Source organism: Triticum aestivum, chromosome 4D, assembly GCF_018294505.1.
Source record: "Triticum aestivum cultivar Chinese Spring chromosome 4D, IWGSC CS RefSeq v2.1, whole genome shotgun sequence".
Lineage (NCBI taxonomy): Eukaryota > Viridiplantae > Streptophyta > Magnoliopsida > Poales > Poaceae > Triticum > Triticum aestivum.
The window spans coordinates 299,426,936-299,434,712 of record NC_057805.1 but is presented as its reverse complement, the minus strand read 5'-3'; the positions used below and the strand labels follow the sequence as shown (position 1 = coordinate 299,434,712).

At 44.0% G+C, this 7,777-nt stretch overlaps 1 long non-coding RNA gene across 1 annotated transcript; it reads right to left on the bottom strand.

The window, feature by feature from the left end:
• Nucleotides 1–1,840: 1,840 nt before the first annotated feature.
• LOC123099931 (uncharacterized) lies at nt 1,841–7,548 on the bottom strand. Its single transcript, XR_006448305.1, has 7 exons — nt 7,014–7,548; nt 6,841–6,920; nt 6,646–6,732; nt 6,138–6,221; nt 4,863–4,974; nt 4,717–4,778; nt 1,841–1,925 (listed from the first exon to the last, which is right to left on the bottom strand). It is a non-coding gene; the product is annotated as an uncharacterized lncRNA (long non-coding RNA).
• Nucleotides 7,549–7,777: the final 229 nt, after the last annotated feature.

The window sequence follows — 7,777 nt, the reverse complement described above, 5'->3', positions numbered from 1 at the left end:
TCCTAAATTTTTTTTTAGTGAAATTTGAGGAGAGAAAAGTCAAAAATTCTACGTCAGGAGACCTCACCAGAGCGACAAAGGGACTGAGGAGTAAAAAGAATCCTACTCTCCGATATATATAATCCTAAGACTCAAAACATTTTTGTTCTAGACTCAACAACGTCAGCGATTCGATCAAGTAGGGGGCTCCTAAGTCGGGGATGGCTCTGATTACCAACTTGTAATGCCCACGATGCGGCTATATCTCCCACGTGTCGAGGCACGACTTAGAGGCATAACCGCATTGTGGTATTGTCGCAAGAAGGGTTATCTTCACACAATCCCATGTAATGACCAAGAATGGGATAACGAGAGTTGGCTTACAATCGCCACTTCACACAATACATAAATATAATTCATACATCATCCAAAATCGACACATAGACCGACCACGGTCAAATCCAAATGAAAATAAGATAACCCCAAATGCTAGATCCCCGATCGTCCCCACTGGGCTCCACTACTGATCATCAGGAAAAGAAACATAGTAACGACCACGTTCCTCGTCGAACTCCCACTTGAGCTCGGTTGCGTCATCTGCACTGGCATTGTCGGCACCTGCAACTGTTTTGGTAGAATCTGTGAGTCACGAGGACTCAGCAATCTCACACACGCGAGATCAAGACTATTTAAGCTTATAGGAAAGAATGGTGTAATGAGGTGGAGCTGCAGCAGGCACTAAGCATATATGGTGGCTAACATACGCAAATGAGAGCGAGAAGAGAAGCAACGCAACGGTCGCGAAGCTAGAAATGATCAAGAAGTGATCCTGAAACTACTTACGTTCATGCATAACTCAAACCGTGTTCACTTCCCGGACTCCGCCGAGAAGAGACCATCACAGCTACACACACGGTTGATAGATTTTAATTAAGTCAAGTGTCAAGTTCTCTACAACCGGACATTAACAAATTCCCATCTGCCCCATAACCGCGGGCATGGCTTTCGAAAGATAATACCCTACAGGGGTGTCCCAACTTAGCCCATTATAAGCTCTCACGGTCAACGAAGGATAAACCTTCTCCCGGGAAGACCCGATCAGTCTCGGAATGCCGGTTTAGAAGACATTCGACAATGGTAAAACAAGACCAGCAAAGCCGCCCGATGTGCCGACAAATCCCGATAGGAGCTGCACATATCTCGTTCTCAGGGCACAACGGATGAGACATCCTATGAGTAAAACCAGGCCTCAAGTTTCCCCGAGGTGGCCCCGCAGTCTACTCGGTTCGGACCAACACTCGAAGGAGCACCGGCCCGGGGGGGTTTAAAAAATAAAGATGACCCTCGGGCTCGCGAAAACCCAAGGGAAAAGGCTTAGGTGGCAAATGGTAAAACCAAGGTTGGGCCTTGCTGGAGGAGTTTTATTCAAGGCGAACTGTCAAGGGGGTCCCATAAATCACCCAACCGCGTAATGAACGCAAACTCAAGGAACATAATACCGGTATGACGGAAACTAGGGCGGCAAGAGTGAAACAAAACACCAGGCATAAGGCCGAGCCTTTCACCCTTTACCAAATATATAGATGCATTAATATAATAATAGATATTGTGATATTCCAAAATATCCATGTTCCAACATGGAACCAACTTCAACTTCACCTGTAACTAGCAACGCTATAAGAAGGGCTGAGCAAAAGCGGTAACTTAGCCAAACAACGGTTTGCTAGGAAAGGATGGTTAGAGGCTTGACATGGAAACATGGGAGGCATGATATAGCAAGTGGTAGGTAGCGCAGCATGGCAATAGAACGAACAACTAGCAAAGCAAAGATAGAAGTGATTTCGAGGGTATGGTCATCTTGCCTGCAAGGTTCTCAGAGTTGTCGAAAGCTTGATCCTCGTAAGCGTACTCAACAGGTTCCTCGTTCACGAACTCGTCTCCCGGCTCTACCCACAGCAAGAATACAAGCAAAGAAACCACAATCAATCACGGGAAATGCACAAGCAACATGATGCAAAACATGCATGATATGCGAGATATGATATGCGATGCATATGCGTGCTCCGAAAAAAAGGATGAACAAGGCAGTAACTTGGCAAACCAAGTATGCCACTGGAAAGATGAGATGATTTCGGTCGAAATCGATATAAAGATCACCGGAAACGGATGCACGGTTTGCAAATGGCAAGCAAAACAAGAATGACATGATTATGCGATTAACAGCATGATAGCACTTAGAATGCAATAAGTAACTATGCTACGGAACCCCAACGTAGCAACAAAACATATGTCAGTAATCTACAGGAGATTCTTGACAAAATATGAACACTGAGCTACGGCTAGATCACAACATAATAGGTTTCAACAAGCATGGCAAAAGTGCAAAAGATATCAGGATCACAGACTTGGTGAAATTACTGGACATGGCATAAACAGCATCAGGTAGCAATGTTCAGAGCAAGCAAACAATATGCTACAGGAACTTAACATAGCAAAACAAGGCCTGGCATTAATCTACTAAATGCATAGAACAAAAGTCCCTTACTGACCATGAGCCCAAAAGGATCAGAAGATATGATGGCACCCATGTAAACATAGCAAGTTTCGTTAACAGGTTTCAGACTTGGCAGAGTATTATAAAGGCATATTTATGAGCTTGATTCACTCACCACAAAGCAATGCATGAAAAAACAAGTATACCTACAGAAAGATGGCATGTTAATGAAGTTATCCATGGCAAGAGCAAATACATAGCATGTATGCATCAACTATAACAAGCTTGGCAAAATTGAATATCATGTTAACAATCTGCCAGGAATATTTTATAGCAAAAGTAGAACAAGATTGAGTCACGCTAGGCACTCCATAATTGCAAACAGGGGCATGGATGGATAGAGCACAACCATATCTACAAAACATCTTTACTGAACATGCCCAAAAGAAGCATGGATCTCTTTGTAGACACATGGATACATGGCAACAAAATAACAGTAGTAACAGACTTGGTGAAATTACTAAGTCCCTGAAAACAGAAACATCATGAAGCCTAGTTTGCATGCTTGTGCTAGTGACCACAGAGATCATAAAAATACATGGCATACACCGCTGTAAAGATGGCATGGCATACATCAAAACACATGTAGAGCTCATGCCCATAAGATGCACACATCAAAAGCAACAAAAATAACAATTCCTCAAGTTCTGATAAGTAACAGCAGGTAACAGCATATAGCACTCTTGCACCAGAGATTTGGGCACCAAGATGGACTAAAATGAGCATCACATAATAGAACAAAATGAAGAGCATCTCGAGGCGAACATTTCGATATATTACACGCACGAAACGGATCTATGCAGAGAGTTATGATGCAATGAACATGGCTACATGTTGCAAAAATTACGGAACTTGGAGAAAATTGAGGGGAGGAAGAAGTCAACCCTCGGGCTCCAGATCTGGATCGGCGCGGGCTCGAGCTCGCCGGAGAAGAGGGACGCGGCGGCCGGAGGAGGGAGAGGGAGACGCGGCCGGAGAGGACACCAGAGCGGGGAACGGCGGGATCCGGCGAGGGGGCACGCCGGGCGCGCGGTGGAGGCGGCGGCGGACGTCGGGGCCGCGGTGACGGGCGGCGGCGAGGTCGCGCGGCGACGGGCGGCGGGGACGGCGACTGGCGGGCACGGGCGGCGCGCGGGAGGCAGCGGAGCACGCGGGCCGGGAGGGCCCCACACGGGCCGAGCGGGCCGCGGGCGGCGGCGGCTGCCACGTGGCAGGCTGTGGTTGGCGCGGGCGCGGCGGCGGGTTCGTCCGGCGCGGAGTGGACGCGTCCGGCGGCGCGGAGGACGATTTGATCTAGGGTTTGATCCGAAATTTCGGAGAGGGTGTTTTTATAGGTAGAGGGAGCTAGGAGGCTCCAAATGGAGTGCGGTTTTCGCCCACACGATCGTGATCGAACGACCGAGAGCATGGAGGGGACTTAGATGGGGTTTGGGCTGTTTGGAGGGTTTTTTTCTGCAACATAGAAAAGGACTTTGTGGTTACCCGGTTAACCGTTGGAGCATCAAACGACCTCCAAATGAAACGAAACTTGACAGGTGGTCTACCGGTGGTATACCAAGGCCACTTGGCAAACCTCGGTCCATTCCGAGAATGTTTAACACCCGCTCACGAAAAGAAACAAGAGGGGGGCGCCGGTGCATGTGGGAGTGCCGGATTGCAAAACGGACAACGGGGAAAATGCTCGGATGCATGAGACGAACACGTATGCAAATGAGATGCACATGATGACATGATATGAGATGCATGACATGAACAAAATGCAAAACGAAAGACAAAACCCAACCACGGAGGGAATATCATAACACATATCGAAAATGGCAAGAGTTGGAGTTACAAATATGGAAAGTTACATCCGGGGTGTTACAATAGCCTCATTTGTTTCCCCATCTGCAATGACTATCAAAACTTAGAAAGTAGATAGTGCCTGGTGCCCCTATTCAATGGTATATAAAATGGTTGGTGTAAGCATATGCATGTACTGGTATTAGTAGAGCAAATGAAAACATTGTTTGATCGTACGGGTTATGTAATCCTTGTGTTCAGCCTTCTTAGGTTTTATGGATTTAGTTGTAGGTGTTGTATGATGATAATCATGAAGAGGGCTTGAAAGATTAGTATGAATAGGCAGGCAAATAAAATTAGGCATAATAGCATGACAACGGTAATGGTAGACGGTTTTGTACCATGCAATGTGTGCTCCTTTTTCTTTTCTTTTTCTTGGCTTTCAGGCGACGGTGCGAAGGGCCTACAGAGTTATAAACAGTAAGAGGTTTAAAAGGTGAGTATAAGCAGTAGGTTTTAAAAAGTAAATCTGTCGTGGTGTGCTTACCAGCATCATTACTGATGTTGATAAAAGTTGGTTTGTAGGCTGCGTTGTTAGGCTGAGGAAGCGATTCGGAAGACCCGCTATCATCACCACTGCAAATAACATTATAGATTTTCTGCAAGGAAATGCCGCAGTTGTTATTCTGGTTAACTATGGCCTTTCTTAATTCTATGTAATAGTCCTTGACATAAAGACAACTCAAATCAAAAGAAAGCTGGGTAAATACTTTCAAAGCATCCAGATGGTGTGCACAAGGACATAAATACAAAAGGTGGTATAAAATAATAAGAAATTTTAGGTTCATTTATGTTATTCCAAGCCAAAATGTCCCAGCCAAAGAGTAGCTGTACCAGCAGAATAAACATACCAGGTTTTTTTGGAACAAAGTAGTAAAGTGCCCATGGCCAGGAAGCCACAAGAACAACCGACCAAACACAGTACCGCTATTTGTACAATCGCTATTGCTACAATAGAATGATAATTTTTTCTTAATGTTCTTTCTCTCGATGAAAAAACATGATGTTTGCATTATAGAATAAGATGAAACGATGATAAATTAGTTGTAGCCCAACTGAGCATAGAGATTCATGCATTAGAGGATAGTGGGTTTCAGAGATATTGTGTAGTTTCCAGACCAGCAGGCAGCCGACCAAGTGTCCGGTTGTACCTCCTCGGTGAATCCAGACCTTGGGCAGGTAATCAATGGACGCCCTTGGCATATGCCGTTGGTGGCCTCGATCTCATAAAGTCCAGTGCATTCACCTGTGTCTAGAGAGACACGACACTGTCGGACAAATGCAACAACGTGTAGGTACCAAAGGCATGACAGGGAAAGTTCAACAGACCTCATGCTGTAACGTCAGCTAAGCGACTTTCTACCGGGGAACAAAACTACAAAGTGGAGTTGTAACAACCTGGGTTCTGGGTTCTAGTAAATGAATCAGCAAGGGTCCAATCAGAAGCTAACATTCTTTATAGGTTCTGGTACTGACCACAAAAAGAAAAAACTGGAAATTTTACTTATGCGCAGTATAGTGCCTGGCCATCATTTTTTTTGCATCAAATATCACAGAATCCTATAAATACATATATCAAAAAATTCTTCTAATACTCTAGTAACATAATCTAATAATTAACATATTAACTACACTATTGCTTGAAGGGTCCAATAAGAAGCTCCTAATTATTTTAGTCTGCCAGGCAATCTCTGTGTTGCAATCTTCAAGCATATTTTGTAACCAACTTAATTATTCATTGATAATGAGGAAGAAGAACTACCTGAGCAGCTGAGAGGATGGCTTGTATAGATTAAAATCCAATCTTGTCTAGTGAGGGGATATTCAGCATACATGTCCACTGAACCTACAATGCCATTGATCTGTTGTGATGCGGTTCTTGAAATTTATGATGCGATATAACTAATTTTGAGTAGCAGGCAACCACACCATAACTGAATCTATCAGCAAGCAAAAGTCACATTCCAATTTTGAAGTAAGCATGCAATTTCCAAGTTAAATGCAAACATACTGTATGAACCGGAGAGAATAAATCTCAATGGATTAAATAAGCAATGGATACAAAATATGTACTCTCAGGCAGAACTTATTTAGAAGCATAATAACTAAACTACATGTGTGAGCTAGTAATCTCTTCCATATACTGAAAAGGAAAGACTGCTAGTAAAAGAGCCAACAAGACAACCAATATGCCCAAGCTCCAGAGAAGGAAATAACCAAATACACTGCCAAAGCAAAGAAAACATGACAGGAAAAAAAGAATAATCGACCTAAAGAGATTGTAGGGAAAAAATAGTCGCCAATCATTTGTCCTTTCTGAGTTGAATTACTCCTTCCAAAGCAAATGGTCAAGCTGGCTGTAGGAAGGAACACCCAAAAACATGGCAACAAAAGGGCATCAGTAAAATGAGAAAAATGTATCTATATGAATAATCAGAAGGAGTTGATGGGAGGGAGAAGCATACCTAGCAGAATTTCGCACCGACATGTTAGGTTTTGTTGAGACGAACACCGAGTCGAGCACTAGAATAAATTGTACACGGACCTGCAAGCACCATGGAGTCCAATTACACAACCAAATCAAAAATACACATGAGGAGCACGGTAGGGAAGCAAGGGAATGGAGGAAAGAGCTCACGGGGGAGATGCGGCCATAAAGTGAAGAGGGAGTCCGGCGGTGTATCCTCTTCTCCTCCCCTGCTGCTCCTCGATGGTGCGCCCCTCCTACGATGGCGACCGACGGGAGTGGCCGGTGGGCATCGGTGGCAGGGCTGAGCCATCTTCCTCGCTGGCTCTGTCTTCCCCATCTTCCTCAGTGTTGACCACTCAGCTAGCTCTAGAGAGAAATAGATACATAAACTGCAGCACTTATCAATAAATATATGAGTTTAGAGGGGAGCAGTAAGCCCTTTTCTCGCTGTTAAGAGATCATGGAGATATAAATATGAGCTTGCTCGTAAATATGTGATAACAATTCAATTGCATGAAGCCGAGCAAATCATTTTTAGGACATAAATCTTTGATCTGGCTAGCACCAAAATTGGCTGCTAATTTACCCTTGCCATCACAAAAAGTACATGTAGTACCTGACATGAAAAAGTAAAAAGAGAGGGAACTAATCACAACGATAAAACCACACATCAATAAAAAAGAGGGAATTACGTGCAAGATTATCGATGTAAGTCAAGGTGCACATGAAGGTTGTATTGAATAGCATCAGTACAGAAGGAATAAAAGAACACCAAATTAGACATTACTGAAGTGAACATAGAAATTGGCAGCAAAACATAAGATGATAAAACTTTGAACATGTTGATCTGCAATTGTCTATAGCTTGTAAATACATCAATGAAAGGCAGCGTGTAATCTGATGATACAAACCGGGCTAAAGTTAGTAGAGTC